Here is a 17,704-nt window from a genome sequence, read left to right on the forward strand (position 1 = left end):
TCATTTTGAAGCCAACTGCCGTTTGTAACCTGTACCGCGTGCTATTGTCTTAATGCTCTTAAGTGTCTCGAAGCGCTTTCCTTGAGAATAATGATAGAGACTGAGTGGTCCAAATGGTCCAAGTGGTCCGAGTGGTCCAAGTGGTCCTCTTTGTTTCTGTCTTACACCCACTAAGAGCGAGAGACTGCCGTTGTAGCCTCTTCCACAGAGTCCGTCGAGGTCCAATATTCAGGACCTGGAACACAACGAAGCCCGCCCGCGCGTGTCGCATCAACTCACGATCCCCCCGGGTACGTAAGGGCGGGAATCGTCGGGAATCTTGCCTGTTGACTCGCCGTACGAGGGTGTGGCTTGCAGGACCATGTTGCACGGGCGGGTGTCTCTCTCAACGCACGCCTCCGGAGCCCTCGGGCAGTGCCGTGCCAACCCAGGGTAACGGACGCTCCTCGCGGCTGAGGGAGACACTCATGAGCTGTTTCCAATACCCGGTTCGCGATCTAACCGGAGAAGCAATGTATCTCCGGTTAGTTATATGTATCTCCCCCCATCCCCACCATCTAACCCAATCCCCACCATCTAACCCCATCCCCATCCCGCAGGAGGGAGGGAGGGAAGAAAGGGAGAAAGAACGAAAGAAAGGGGGACCAAGGAGATAAAGAAAAGAGAGGTAAAGAAGAACTCGAAAAATGGAAAAGGATTTGATGTTGAGGAAGATGCAGGGGCTAGATGTGTGGATAGAAAAGGGGGCTAGATAGTGGAGATAGAGAAAGGGGGCTAGATAGCGGAGATAGAGAAAGGGGAAAGATGTAAACACGCTAGGGAAAAAAAGAGGGATATGACAAGATAAGGTGATGGATAATGGATTACGAAGATCAACGACAAACCAGATGTAGCGGGATTGAAGAGAAAGCTGCCTCTTATAGCCGGCCGAGAGTTGCGTTCGTGTCCGGTTATCTTGGGACCACTTTAACCGGCTACTGCCTGTATTGGGACCACTTTAACCGGCTCCTGGCTGTACTGGAACCACCTTCGCCGTCTCGAATATAATTATAGGTCCGGTTTGATTAGGTCTTTCATCGAAGGGACACCATTTTTAATTGTGTTTGACAGGACCGGACTCTGGACCCTGATGAGTCTGGTCAGTCCAGTGTGTTGAGGCTTCCTGGCGTGTGTGTGTGTTGTGCACAGGGTGATGTGTCTTGTGCACAGGGTGATGTGTCTTGTGCACAGGGTGATGATGTTGTGCACAGGGTGATGTGTCTTGTGCACAGGGTGATGTGTCTTGTGCACAGGGTGATGATGTGTGTGTTGTGCACAGGGTGATGATGTGTGTGTTGTGCACAGGGTGATGTGTCTTGTGCATAGGGTGATGATGTTGTGCACAGGGTGTTGAAAATGTGTGTTGTGCACAGGGTGATGATGTTGTGCACAGGGTGATGATGTTGTGCACAGGGTGATGATGTTGTGCACAGGGTGATGATGTTGTGCACAGGGTGATGATGTTGTGCACAGGGTGATGATGTTGTGCACAGGGTGATGATGTGTGTTGTGCACAGGGTGTTGAAAATGTGTGTTGTGCACAGGGTGATGATGATGTGCACAGGGTGATGATGTGTGATGAGCACAGTGTGATGATGTGTGTGTTGTGCACAGGGTGATGATGTGTGTGTTGTGCACAGGGTGATGATGTGTGTGTTGAGCACAGGGTGATAATGTGTGTGTTGTGCACAGGGTGATGATGTGTGTGTTGAGCACAGGGTGATGATGTGTGTGTTGTGCACAATGTGATGATGTGTGTTGTGCACAGAGTGATGACGTGTGTGTTGTGCACAGAGTGATGACGTGTGTGTTGTGCACAGGGTGATGATGTGTGTTGTGTACTGTGCAGAATGGCGTGGGTTTGGCTAAATAATGCGCACACAAATTTAAGATATATAACATCAATCAAGAAAAATACATTAGTCAAGCGTTATACATGGTGTATACTATGCAGGATATACATATGATACATATTATGTAAATTATGACAGCATGAAAGTGAACACAGTACATGATAGTGTACCAAGTACATGACACTGTACCTTGCCTATGACAGTGAACATGGTACAAGTCTCTGTGTTCATTGTACAGGGAGTACAGTAAATGCTGTTTCATAGAACACTATATAATTGACTCTGGTGTCCCATGCAGGAGAGAGTATAATTACACTACAGGTATTTTGATTACCTGTAATCACTGTACTTAAAAGTACAGGTGCAACTTCTTAGGAGTTTAAGAATGGTGATTTGTTTATGTTAAAAGCAAAATTAAACTGGATTTCGAGGGGTTGAGAGAGAGAGAGAGAGAGAGAGAGGGGGGGGGGCAAAAACAAAATTGGCAGCTTTTCCTTACCTCATGTCTCTGTTCATCTAGCAGTAAGTAGCTACCTAGGTGTTAGACAGCTGTTGTGGGCCGCATATTGGGAAGATCAGTATTAGGCCTAGTAGAAAGACACACTCACACTCACACACACACACACACATACACACACGTTAGGAGTACCTAAGGGGTACCTAAGCAACAGGAGACAACGAGTCTGTGTGAGGGGTGAGGTCTCAGATTAGCGAGATGTTACAAGTGGAGTCCCGCAGGGGTCAGTCCTTGGACCTATACTGTTTCTGATATATGTAAATGATCTCCCAGAGGGTATAGACTCGTTTCTCTCAATGTTTGCTGATGATGCAAAAATTATGAGAAGGATTGAAACAGAGGATGATAGTAAGAGGCTGCAAGATGACCTAGATAGACTGAGTGAATGGTCCAACAAATGGCTGTTGAAGTTCAACCCAAGCAAATGTAAAGTAATGAAACTAGGCAGTGGAAACAGGCCAGATACAGGATACAATATTGATGACGCACTTAATGAAATGGACAGAGAGCAAGATCTAGGAGTTGATATCATACCAAACCTGTCTCCTGAAGCCCACATATAAAGAATAACATCTGCGGCATATGCGAGGCTGGCTAACATCAGAACAGTGTTCAGGAACCTGTGTAAGGAATCATTCAGAATCTTGTATACCACATATGTAAGACCAATCCTGGAGTATGCGGCCCCAGCATGGAGTCCGTACCTTGTCAAGCACAAGACGAAGCTGGAAAAAGTCCAAAGGTATGCCACTAGACTAGTCCCAGAACTAAGAGGCATGAGTTACGAGGAAAGGCTGCGGGAAATGCACCTTACGACACTGGAAGACAGAAGAGTAAGGGGAGACATGATCACATCCTACAAAATCATCAGGGGAATCGACTGGGTAAACAAGGATAAACAATTCAACACTGGTGGTACACGAACAAGGGGACACAGGTGGAAACTGAGTACCCACATGAGCCACAGGGATATTAGAAGGTACTTTTTCAGTGTCAGGGTAGTCAACGGATGGATGGAATGCATTAGGCAGTAATGTGGTGGAGGCTGACTCCATACACAGTTTCAAATGTAGATATGATTTAGCCCAGTAGGCTCGGGAAACTGTACACCAGTTGGTTGACAGTTGAGAGGCGGGACCAAAGAGCGTAAGCTCAACCCCCACAAGCACAAATAGGTGAGTACACAACACTGGATCCAACTAAAGCAGTTGGACCAGACAAAGTATCACCGTGGATACTAAAAGAGGCAGCGCAGGCCCTCAGCGTGCCTCTGGCAAGGATCTTTAATGAGTCACTTATGTCGGGAGAATTGCAGAGTTGCTGGAAGAAGGCAAATGTCGTACCGATTTTCAAGAAATGTGATAGGGAGGAGGCACTTAACTACAGACCCGTATCACTGACAAGCAGCCCCTGTAAAATACTTGAAATAATAATTAGGCTAAGACTTGTTGCACACCTGGAGAGCATTGGGTTTGTAAACAAACATCAACATGGGTTCTGGAAAGGGAAATCATGCCTAACAAGCCTTTTGGAATTCTAAGATAAAATAACAAGGATAAGGCAGGACAGAGATGGTTGGGTAGACTGCATATTTCTAGTATACCAAAAAGCCTTTGATATAGTACTGCATATGAGACTGCTATTCAAACTTGAGAGGCAGGCGGGAATAAGCGGAAAGGCCCTAGTATGGGTAAGGAACTACCTAACAGGAAGGAGCCAGAGCTACGGTAAGGGGCGAGAAGTCGGACTGGCGAACAGTAATGAGTGGAGTACCTCAAGGATCGGTGCTGGTGCAATTCTGTTCGTTATAATATACGTTAATGACATGTTTACAGGAGTAGAGTCCTACATGTCGATGTTCGCGGATGACGCAAAATTAATGAGAAGAGTTGTGACAGATGAAGATTGTAGGATCCTCCAAGAGGACTTGAACAGGTTGCAGAGATGGTCAGTGAAATTGCTACTGGAGTTCAATACGAGCAAATGTAAAGTTATGGAAATTGGATCAGGTGATAGGAGACCAAAGGGACAGTACACAATGAAAGGGAACTGCCTACCTGTGACGATTCGAGAAAGATACCTGCGCGTGGACGTAACACCTAATCTAACTCCTGAGACACACATAAATAGGATAACGACAGCAGCGTACTCTACACTGGCAAAAGTTAGAACATCATTCAGAAACCTAAGTAAGGAGGCTTTTAGGGCGCTTTATACTGCCTACGTGAGACTAGTCTTAGAGTATGCCGCCTCATCATGGAGTCCCCATCTGAAGAAACACATAATTAACCTTTTGTGTTTATAGATGAGTACACACACATCACAGCTAGGAAGCAGGCCGTAGCAGCTGTCTAACTCCCAGGCTCCTATTTACTGCTAGGTGAACAGAAGCATCAGGGTGAAAGAGACTCTGCCCATTTGTTTCCGCCATCACCTGGATCGATCCACGGTCCCAAGGATTACGAGCCCCAAGCGCTGTCTACTCAGCCGTCAGGCCCCCCTGAATAAATAAATAAATAAATATATATATAATTGTGTGTGTGCGCGCGCGCGCGCACAGTGTGTGTTGACAAGTTTATTGTGCCTGGTCAATACAAGACCTTTGATCTTGTTCAATTTGATCAAAGTTCAAACTCGTAATCACTGCGGCCATATAATGTGGTGTATATATTTTGAATTTATATAAATAAAATTAGTATCGCGTGTACCCGCTCAGAATGCGTCTTGGAGTGTAGGAAAGGACCTCGATCCCCGCCTTCTTAGAATCAGTTCTTAAAGTGTTAAGAATATTTCTAAAAACTCTGTTAATGCTGACGTCTTTGAAAACACTTTCTCAAGAATATGCGTCGTCTCTGGATGACGCCTCATTATATAGAAATGGTGATGTGAGGTCATTATGAGGAGAACGCACCAAGAGCCTATATGAGTATGCGACATTTGGAAGGGATATGAGGACAGGATTAGAGCTGGGATATAAAAAAAAAAAAACGGGATGAAGGAACCACATGGACCTTCGGGAATCGAACTCCGCCCTGCTAGAAGCGTCGAGACTGTCACTATATCATCTGGAACAGGTGAAACACTTCCACTACACACAGAAATCACAATTGCGTGATGCATCAAATGTACAAATCCACAAGGGCCGTGACGAGGATTCGAACCTGCGTCCGAGAGCATACCCTCACAAATTGTGACGTTCTCTCATTCACAAACAAAAAAAACAATATCGCATAACATCACGAAGGTTAAAATTCTAATTCAAAACACGCATTAGATGCGCTCAAAGAATGTCGACGCTTTATCTTGCTGCGTCATCGCCTCTGGCTGAGATTAACAAAACAGGTGTCGCCAACCCTCGACTTCATGTCTTGAACATTTTGACATTGATTTTTGTCAAACTGTGAAAGTAAGTATTTAGGACCCTAAACACTTAAATATATATTCTGAAAATTTTTAATTTAACTTCAATGTTCTTAAGATATATAAGTCAAACATTAAATATCATTTTTGGGATGTATTTAGTATTTTCTTGTAGTTAATATTTTAAACAGAAAATGTTGCTATCCATTTATTTCACTTTAATTTATTCAAATCAGTTCACCTGTTGTATATTTATTTTTTTCAGCGATACACGGGGGTGCCTGCTGATGTATTTCATACACTGCGTCAGCATTGGTGTATGTGAGATATTTGATACGCATAATATCTAATTCAATTTAGAAACATATTGTTGTCGTATTTTAACAAGAATTAATTTTCGAAATGTTTACACACGTGATGAATTCATTATCTAAAACCACAAATCATCATTCTTGTATGATTGCTGATATAGTGTTATACTCATCGTGATTCATCATCATTCCTGTATGAGTATTCTTGTATTCGCCCTTCAACGTTGAAGAACGTCGAACCCATAAGGCTATGCCATCAACGTCGAACCCACATGGCTTTGCCACACACTAGGCTTTGTCACACACTAGGCTTTGCCACACACTAGGCTTTGCCACACACTAGGCTTTGCCACACACTAGGCTTTGCCACACACTAGGCTTTGCCACACACTAGGCTTTGCCACACACTAGGCTTTGCCACACACTAGGCTTTGCCACACACTAGGCTTTGCCACACACTAGGCTTTGCCACACACTAGGCTTTGCCACACACTAGGCTTTGCCACACACTAGGCTTTGCCACACACTAGGCTTTGCCACACACTAGGCTTTGCCACACACTAGGCTTTGCCACACACTAGGCTTTGCCACACACTAGACCATGCCACACACTAGACCATGCCATACACTAGGCTATGCCACATACTAGACTATGCCACAGTTAATATATTTTGCGTAATTAAAGGCGCGGTGATTTCTTTCACCTTATTCATTTCTGTTGCTAACTGGTTGCAACAACCAACTGATTACAATAAGCGCGAGGCTCATTTACGGTTAGCAATCTGCAATAGTCTGTATTAATTAGGCGAGCTTGGGCAATTAAGCTCCCCTAATTATATAAATTAGACAAGCTGAGGCAAGCTCCCTCGTTATATAAATTAGCCAAATTAAGTTTCCCATAAATGTGTTGGGAAATGTTATGTGAGGGACGCCAGGCAAGTCCACTACGGGCTCACCTTAGCCCGTGCTACTTGGAACTTGTTCCGAGTAGGTGAATTTATAACAACAATGTGAGGGAGGGAAATGAGACATTTTCCTCATGGACAATTAATTAAGTTGGTTATAAAAGTTCTTTTTAAACGCGGTGGTGACAATAGTTTTATTTAGTGTGCTTTTGCCGGGGGGGGGGAGGGGCAAGTTTAGATACAGTCAGTCGTGTTTGTTTGTTTGCTGGCCCGACAAACACACAACATTGTGTATTTGTAATGCGTTTGTTGGGATATTTAGTCTCTCGGCTTTTGGACTTTTATAATTAGACATCCGACACCAAAACAGCGCTTTTGGTTAAAAAAAAAAAAAGAGTAATTTAGGCGTGTTATTAAGGTCTAATGTTAATAAGGTTTTGATGGAAAAATAGACGTTGAAGCATATACAGGTTGAGGGGGGGGGAAGTTCTCTCAAGAGGTGATTAATATTAAACAATTAAACCGCCCGACCAAATGATCGTTTTATACGTGGACGGTAAACCAAGACCTTGACACACGTAAACCAAGACCTTCACACGTGTAAACCATGACCTTCACATGTGTAAACCATGACCTTCACACGTGTAACCCATGACCTTCACACGTGTAAACCGAGCCCACACACACGGACGTGTGTGTGGGTTCACACACGGTCGTGATGTTCGAGTGGATTAGGTGCCCTGTACACCAGTTGCAAAGTGCTCCTGACAGTATGGGTTCGAGTCACTTCTGGGGTGTGAGTTTTCAGTTGCATGTATGCCTGGGGACCGTTCAGGCTTTTTCGCATTTGTGTTCCTCACGTGTGCCCCAAAGAATGAGATGATTTGATAAAATGATATGCCCAAGATTACCATCAGAGTGCCGGCGGGCTGATGGGCAAATAGCCTCGGCTACCATCAGCTTTTGTCCGGTCGTGATGGTCGAGTGCATTAGGTGCCCTGTACACCAGTTGCAAAGTGCTCCTGGCATTATGGGTTCGAGTCACTTCTGGGGTGTGAGCTTACAGTTATAATATATATATATATATATATATATATATATATATATATATATATATATATATATATATATATATATATATATATATATATATATATATCAATAAGAACTCTTTGACCCGGCACCAGATATCGTCTTTAGACGATCACTGGTGCGGTGGTCACGGTACTGTGTACGTTTAGGGGTGATCCTGGACGGCATGGGTTCGAATCCTGGCCGGGTCAAAGAGTTCTTAGTGATATATGGCTTGCGTGTTCTTGCAGCGTTCTCACACACACACACATATATATATATATATTTATTTTATATATATATATATATATATATATATATATATATATATATATATATATATATATATATATATATATATATATATATATATTGTAGTAGGCATCCATCAGTCTCAGGAGACTATGGAGTTGCGCTCTGGATGTCAGTCTGGATTGGCCTCTCCTGGGCGCATAGCCAGGTTAGGTTGACACGGGGTAGAAGCTGTTACCCATGCAACAGGTCCTCCCTCTCAACGGCGCCGGAAGTCTCCAGTGGAAAGGCAAACGCCGATACGATTGGTTCCAGCGCCGTCGGAGGAACTGTCAGCTCCGGAGTTGACCTCGAAGTTGGTGAACAAAGGCACAGGGACTCCAAACCCGGAGACCGCCGTAGTCGGGACCGAAGAAGAACGACCCCAGCCTCCTGAAGCAGAGCCTGGGCCGCACGAGCCCCAGGAGGTGGACGGCCTGGCCCCGCACCTACGGGTTCCAGACAGAGATCGTCACAACCCTCTTTCACCCGAGGCCGGCCACCTTCAAGACCAAGCAGAAGGAAGTGATAATTATTAATTAATTATATTATTATTATAATATTAATTGTTGTATTTAATAATTATCATATATAATTGTGTGTGTGTGTGTATATATATATATATATATATATATATATATATATATATATATATATATATATATATATATATATATATATATATATATATATATAATGTCGTACCTAATAGCCAGAACGCACTTCTCAGCCTACTATTCAAGGCCCGATTTGCCTAATAAGCCAAGTTTTCATGAATTAATGTTTTTTCGTCTACCTAACCTACCTAACCTAACCTAACCTAGCTTTTTTTGGCTACCTAACCTAACCTTACCTATAAATATAGGTTAGGTTAGGTTAGGTAGGGTTGGTTAGGTTCGGTCATATATCTTCGTTAATTTTAACTCCAATAAAAAAAATTGACCTCATACATAGAGAAAAGGGTTGCTTTATCATTTCATAAGAAAAAAATTATAGTAAATATATTAATTCATGAAAACTTGGCTTATTAGGCAAATCGGGCCTTGAATAGTAGGCTGAGAAGTGAGTTCTGGCTACTAGGTACGACATTATATATATATATATATATATATATATATATATATATATATATATATATATATATATATATATATATATATATATATATATATATATTAGTATATATTGGTAGCAGTCTTTCCTGTAGACATATATTATTAAATATGACCGAAAAAGTAAGATTAATAATTCTAACACGAATTTTCTCGATCATTCTTACGTTTCTTTTCACTGTTGATGGTAATTCAAAGATCAATTCTCCAAAATTCATTTTTATTTCTAGTCTGACGCGACACTTGAGCGAGTTTCGTAAAACTTATTACATTTTCAAAGACTTTAGTTTACAAACACACAACTGAAACTGAATAGAGCTTACACATCTTCGATTTTATATCTACATTTGGGTGAGGTGGATGAGGTGAAAACAAACTTTTAACAATGGGTATTGAATGGGTATTAAATTCAAACACAAGACAGAACACGAAACAATGGGTATTGAATGGAAGTAATTGTAGAAAGCCTATTGGTCCATATTTCTTGATGCTTCTATATTGGAGCGGAGTCTTGAAGTGGGTAGAATATAGTTGTGCATTAATTGGCTGTTGATTGCTGGTGTTGACTTCTTGATGTGTAGTGCCTCGCAGACGTCAAGCCGCCTGCTATCGCTGTATCTATCGATGATTTCTGTGTTGTTTGCTAAGATTTCTCTGGTGATGGTTTGTCTGTGGGAAGAGATTATATGTTCCTTAATGGAGCCCTGTTGCTTATGCATCGTTAAACGCCTGGAAAGAGATGTTGTCTTGCCTATATACTGGGTTTTTTGAGGCTTACAGTCCCCAAGAGGGCATTTGAAGGCATAGACGACGTTGGTCTCTTTTAAAGCGTTCTGCTTTGTGTCTGGAGAGTTTCTCATGAGTAGGCTGGCCGTTTTTCTGGTTTTATAGTAAATCGTCAGTTATATCTTCTGATTTTTGTCTGTAGGGATAACGTTTCTACTGACAATATCTTTCAGGACCCTTTCCACCCTTTTATGGGCTGTGGAAAAGAAGTTCCTGTAAAATAGTCTAATATGGGGTATAGGTGTTGTGTTAGTTGTCTCTTCAGAGGTTGCATGGCGTTTCACTTTCCTTCTTATGATGTCTTCCGCGAAACCATTGGAGAAGCCGTTGTTGACTAGGACCTGCCTTACCCTACAGAGTTCTTCGTCGACTTGCTTCCATTCTGAGCTGTGGCTGAGGGCACGGTCGACATAAGCGTTAACAACACTCCTCTTGTACCTGTCCGGGCAGTCACTGTTGGCATTCAGGCACATTCCTATGTTTGTTTCCTTAGTGTAGACTGCAGTGTGGAAAACTCCGCTCCTTTCCATGACTGTTACATCTAGAAAGGGCAGCTTCCCATCCTTCTCCATCTCGTAAGTGAAACGCAACACAGAATTCTGCTCAAATGCCTCCTTCAGCTCCTGCAGATGTCTGACATCAGGTACCTGTGTAAAAATGTCGTCAACATACCTGCAGTATATGAGCAGCAGCTAAGAGCCTTCGTGAGAACAAGGAGATAGTTGTCAGGAGAGGTGACAAGTCGCCAATATACGTCATTCTTAAAAAAGACGAATATCTGGCGAAAATGAACCTCATACTCTCTGACCAAACTAAATTCCAAAGGGTAACGAAGGACACTACAGCCGAACTGAAAGCAAAGGTCAACAAATTGATCGAAACTGTGAACGCCAAGAAATCTGGACTCCACCTGCCAAAGATTATTGGGGAATATAAACCTGGATACGCGTATGGAAATGTCAAGACACATAAGCCTGGAAACCCACTTCGGCTAATCATTAGCCAGATACCCACACCCACGTACAGACTGGCGAAACGACTCAGCGGCTTGCTGACTCCTTATGTCCCTTGCGCCTTCAGCCTGAAGTCTCCAAAGGAATTTGTTGACTTGCTGCGGGGAACACGAGCCACAGGGATATGAGCCTCGTTGGACGTAGAATCTCTGTTTACCAACGTACCTGTGGACGAAACAATCGGGATGGTAGCCGACAGAGTGTACCGTGATCCGGCCTGTACTCCTCTTGACATACCAGAAAACAGTCTAAGGAAACTACTCCAAGCTTGTACTAAAGAGGCACCCTTCTTGAGCCCGGATGGACACATGTATAAGCAAGTAGATGGGGTCGCCATGGGTTCTCCCCTAGGTGTCCTGTTTGCAAACTTCTACATGGGTACCATCGAGCAAAAAGTCTTAGTCGACATGAACTTGAAACCGGCCATATACTGCAGGTATGTTGACGACATTTTTACACAGGTACCTGATGTCAGACATCTGCAGGAGCTGAAGGAGGCATTTGAGCAGAATTCTGTGTTGCGTTTCACTTACGAGATGGAGAAGGATGGGAAGCTGCCCTTTCTAGATGTAACAGTCATGGAAAGGAGTGGAGTTTTCCACACTGCAGTCTACACTAAGGAGACAAACATAGGAATATGCCTGAATGCCAACAGTGACTGCCTGGACAGGTACAAGAGGAGTGTTGTTAACGCTTATGTCGACCGTGCCCTCAGCCACAGCTCAGAATGGAAGCAAGTCAACGAAGAACTCTGTAGGGTAAGGCAGGTCCTAGTCAACAACGGCTTCTCCAATGGTTTCGCGGAAGACATCATAAGAAGGAAAGTGAAACGCCATGCAACCTCTGAAGAGACAACTAACACAACACCTATACCCCCTATTAGACTATTTTACAGGAACTTCTTTTCCACAGCCCATAAAAGGGAGGAAAGGGTCCTGAAAGATTTTGTCAGTAGAAACGTTATCCCTACAGACAAAAATCAGAGGATACAACTGACGATTTACTATAAAACCAGAAAAACGGCCAGCCTACTCATGAGAAACTCTCCAGACACAAAGCAGAACGCTTTAAAAGAGACTAACGTCGTCTATGCCTTCAAATGCCCTCTTGGGGACTGTAAGCCTCAAAAAACCCAGTATATAGGCAAGACAACAACATCTCTTTCTAGGCGTTTAACGATGCATAAGCAACAGGGCTCCATTAAGGAACATATAATCTCTTCCCACAAACAAACCATCACCAGAGAAATCTTAACAAACAACACAGAAATCATCGATAGATACAGCGATAGCAGGCGGCTTGACGTCTGCGAGGCACTACACATCAAGAAGTAAACTCCAGCAATCAACAGCCAATTAATGCACAACTATTTTCTACCCACTTCAAGACTCCGCTCCAATATAGAAGCATCAAGAAATATGGACCAATAGGCTTTCTACAATTACTTCCATTCAATACCCATTGTTTCGTGTTCTGTCTTGTGTTTGAATTTAATACCCATTCAATACCCATTGTTGAAAGTTTGTTTTCACTTCATCCACCTCACCGAAATGTAAATATAAAATCGAAGATGTGTAAGCTCTATTCAGTTTCAGTTGTGTGTTTGTAAACTAAAGTCTTTGAAAATGTAATAAGTTTTACGAAACTCGCTCAAGTGTCGCGTCAGACTAGAAATAAAAATGAATTTTGGAGAATTGATCTTTGAATTACCATCAACAGTGAAAAGAAACGTAAGAAAGATCGAGAAAATTCGTGTTAGAATTATTAATCTTACTTTTTCGGTCATATTTAATAATATATATATATATATATATATATATATATATATATATATATATATATATATATATATATAAAATATCATATCATAAGGGGAAGGCAACTAGAGGAGGCGGAAAAAGAGAGATAAAACTGTTTGAGAGCGGATATAGTTCCAGCTGTTCAACCAGAGGTAAACATAAACATGATAACATCAGCAGCATATGGGACGCTGGAAAATATAAAAACAGCGTTTAGAATGCTAAATCAGGACTTCTTCAAGGCAATCTACACAACATTTATCGGGCCAATACTGGAACACGGAGCACCAGCATGGAATCCTCGCCTTGTGACGCATAAAGCCAAAATTAAAAAGTACAAAGGTTTGCAATACCACTGGAACCAGAGCTAAGAGGGCTAAGCTACGAGAATAGGCTAATGGGACTAACCCCTAAAGAATAAAAGGAACAGAGGGGGATATGATCACAACATACAAGATAATGAGATGGATAAACAAGCTGGGCAAGGACAGCACCTTCAAGTTTGGAGAAAGTAGTACAAGAGAACATAGGTGGAAGCTGAAACGCAAGGAAGCCCAATTAAGGAATGTAGGGAAATACTCGCACCCTGTACGGGGGAGGGGGGGTCAGGAAGTGGAATGCACTGAAAGGAGAAGTTCTGGAAGCCACCTCTATCCACAACTTTAAGACCAGACTTGACAAGGAATTTGATGGTCAAGATAGTTGAGTTGTAATATAACAAGTACCAGAAGAGCAGTAGGCGGGGCGTAAGAGCTAGACCTCACTCCCCCGCTGACACCGATAGGTAGGCACTGTCAGGTAACCACAACCACTACCACACTACACTTTCCTGTAATTACTGATAGACAACTACCACCATCACCACGCCGACCACACCACCGATAGAGCCCAGTAGGCTCAGGAACCTGTACACCTGTTGATTGACAGTTGAGAGGCGGGACCAAAGAGACAGAGCTCAACCCCCGCAAGCACAACTAGGTGAGTACCTGTCTGATCACCAGCTGATGGAGACGTACCTGTCGCCCGCCAGTGTGTAACAGCATATAACAGCTGCTGCTGCTGCTGTTACCTGGAGCTCTGTGTTCCTTGCTCACTTGCATAATGTCTCGTCTCATTACCATTCTCTGGCAAGCTGGCAGTTGCAGCCGACAAGACTGGCGGCCACGTGACCAGACTCTAACCAGCGGCCGGTTCTTTGTGGCGTCACTTAAACCGATTGCAGTCCGGACACGACTTGGGAGTTTCTCTCATGGGGGTAATGGCTGTTAATAAGTGAATAATTGGACTATACTAATAATCCGGATCTGTCGTGCCCTGTGGGACTGGTAGTCGTTCGTAGCAATCGTGGTGCACTGTATCAACAAATAATGGTAAGACTGAACAGGTTGTTTGGCTTGTTGTATATAAATATTGTAGTGATGTTGGCTTCGCGGCCTCTTGGTCAGGTGGACGTTATAGGAAGGTGGCCTCTGTTGGTAGCTGTATGCGCTTTCCCCTTATCTCAATGACTTGTGTTAACACGTGGAGTGTGTCTACTTTGTTTAGGTCCTGAAGTGTTTGTTTGCTTACCTAGTTGTGCTAGCGGGGGTTGAGCTTCGGCTCTTTGGTCCCGCCTCTCAACCGTCAATCAACTGGTGTACAGGTTCCTGAGCCTACTGGGCTCTATCATATCTACATTTGAATCTGTGTATGGAGTCAGCCTCCACCACATCACTGCCTAATGCATTCCATCCGTTAACTACTCTGACACTGAAAAAGTTCCATGTAACGTCTCTGTGGCTCATGTGGGTACTCAGTTTCCACCTGTGTCCCCTTGTTAGTGTCCCACCAGTGTTGAATAGTTTATCCTTGTTTACCCGGTCGATTCCACTGAGGATTTTGTAGGTTGTGAACATGTCTCCCCTTACTCTTCTGTCTTCCAGTGTCGTAAGGCGCATTTCCCGCAGCCTTTCCTCGTAACTCATGCCCCTTAGTTCTGGGACTAGTCTAGGGGCATCTAGTGGCATGTGTGTGTACTCACCTAGTTGTGCTTGCGGGGGTTGAGCTCTAGCTCTTTGGTCCCGCCTCTCAACCGTCAATCAACAGGTGTACAGGTGTGTGTGTGTGTGTGTGAGGGATATGGCCACGGAAGAGAGAGAGAGAGAGACAGGACAGCTGAAACAATAATGAAACACAAGGAGAGGTAACAGACTGGGGGAGCCACAGGTCTCAGATCAGTATCTTCAGTAAGTTCTGCGGGGAGTAGGGAACCCTCCATCAGCAGGCTAGCAACCCCGGAGAGAGCAGTGTAACAAAAGCCTAAACGACCCGCCGTCCCTCCCACAACATATTCTTTCCCCAATCACCACCTACACTTCCCCAACCCTTAGAGCCCATCCCCCCTTCGGTCCGTACCCTCCCTCTTCCCCCACCCCACCCATTGCCCCTCCTATTTCTTCACCTTATACCCCTGTGTTCTGCCATTCCTGCTCCTCCATCCCATGTAGTCCCTACCCCCGAATCCCTAGGGGTAGGGATCAACCCCCAATCTCAACCCCCCCATCCCAAGCACTGCCAGCTCACTCCCACCTCAAATCCACCCAGACCTCCTTTTCCCCCACTCCCGGGACACAAGGCCTCGTCTTGTCCCTCAATATTGAAAAAAAACGTGGAAGGATGAGGTGGAGGATGACGAGGGAAGGTGGAAGGATGAGGAGGATGATGGGTGAGGTAGGAGGGATGATGAGGAGGGTGGGGAAAGAGCCAGATGGTGTCACTGTCTCACGGTGAGAACACTTCACTGTGTCATCACACCGTTACCATTAATGGATGCCTTGTTATGTGTCATGTTGAATGTAAAGTCATCGTCACCTCCTGGAGGTATTGTCACCACATAGGTCTTAGTCATCACCTACTTCACCATCACCATCTGGGTCATGCCACCATCTGGAACACCATCACTATTACCAAGAGGAGAGAAGAAGGATATCTATATATAATGTGTGTGTGTGTGTGTGTGTGTGTGTGTGTGTGTGTGTGTGTGTGTGTGTGTGTGTGTGTGTGTGTGTGTGTGTGTGTGTGTGTGTAAAGTTGAAAATTCATCACCCTTGAAGGACTCGAAACCCAGACAGCCAGGGCTTCATGCACTTTAGCGTATCCTGTACTTAACCCACTAGACCACACTGACTGTTCAAATGTTGGGGCCACACTGTTGCTCACGTAGCCCCAACATGCGAGGTGATTCAGTGAAATATCTGTCCCCAAAATTGACCACCGAGTGCTGTCGGGGATTGGGTTAAGGGTCTGACGACTTCCAATTCTTTTGGACAATCAGTGAGGTCAACTTTGTTCGAAGTAAACTAAAAGAATAATTTAATTGTAGAATGTATTACACTAATTATAAATTTACATAATATTTCGAACCTACATGGTTTATGCTCAAGTGATGGGACTGTACTGGGTGTATTGAATTTACACCATTAGGGAGGGAAGGAATTATCAGGGGAATGCGCCAAGCCATTACGACTATATAGCACTGGGAAGGGGTCAGGATGAGGATATGTGATGGGACAGGGGGAAAGGAATGGTGCCCAACCACTTGGACGGTCGGGGATTGAACGCTGAAATGCATGAAACGAGACCGTCGCTCTACCGTCCAGCTCAAGTGGCTGGACTACACCATTAGGGAGGTTAAGTACATAATACAAATAGATAAGGAGCATGGCATAAAAGGGGAAAGAATAGGGCATAAATGGGGGACGAATGGTGGACGTAAATGGGAAGGAATGAAGTAGAAAAAAAGGATGGAAGCACATACAAAGATTAATCAGGTGTAGTGGGTGTGGCGTTTTGAGCAGTGTCTTCTATGTTGGCATCTTCGTGTTCTGGTCTTGTTCTTACTCTCATGGAGGGTAGAGTGACTAGTTCCGTTATTGATGTATTTAAGGACTCACACAGAACTGTGAAGGACAAGTGTGTCGTATATTTCAGGCTCGCATTTTCTCCATTAAATGTGACTGATTTGATGAAGATGAACGTCTGATTTCTTGCCATTGACTCGTGTCATTGGGGGGGCTGATATATTGGGAAAATACCTCCTGACTTTCAACCCTTTTAATGATCTGTCATGGTATAGAGGTTAGCATACCAGTGTGTATGTGATGCTCCTGGCTTTCTAAGGATCGAGTCCTTCATAGGAGAAGATATATATATATATATATATTGTGACGATAATCTCTTTCAAGAGAGATTGAGCCTGCTCTTCCCTACAAAGTACGTCAATATAAAAGATAATATAGAAGATACGTCCAGCAAGTATCGCCAAACATTTTGCCCAGAGAGCAAATCGTACCCAGCACACAGTGACACCTGCTAGCTACCACCGCCGTAACCAGCAAACTGCTCGTCCTTGCCTGCCTGTCGCTGATTAGCTGGTGTCCCGTCGCACCTGCCCTCCGCCCTCCACCACAAGTCGATGTCTGGGCTGCAGTGCTCCAGTATCGTCAGAATATCTCAGTGCTCCTTGCAGTTGACATCTCTCGCTGGTAGACTAAGCCTTGGCTTTCGTGTACTAAGGGAGGTGGCAGCTCGAAGCCAATATTCCAGCTCCATTAATATTTATTTTGCTATCACTGTAACTCACTTGTCTTAACGTAACTTTTCATTTGC

At 43.9% G+C, this 17,704-nt stretch overlaps 1 protein-coding gene across 1 annotated transcript in view; it reads right to left on the minus strand.

Annotated features, from left to right (window-relative positions):
• LOC138366358 (autotransporter adhesin BpaC-like) overlaps nucleotides 1–17,704 on the minus strand; it is a 43,994-nt gene that overhangs the window by 14,620 nt on the left and 11,670 nt on the right. The gene's annotated exons all lie outside the window — the stretch shown is intronic.

This window comes from Procambarus clarkii, chromosome 19 (genome assembly GCF_040958095.1).
Source record: "Procambarus clarkii isolate CNS0578487 chromosome 19, FALCON_Pclarkii_2.0, whole genome shotgun sequence".
Taxonomy (NCBI): Eukaryota; Metazoa; Arthropoda; class Malacostraca; order Decapoda; family Cambaridae; genus Procambarus; species Procambarus clarkii.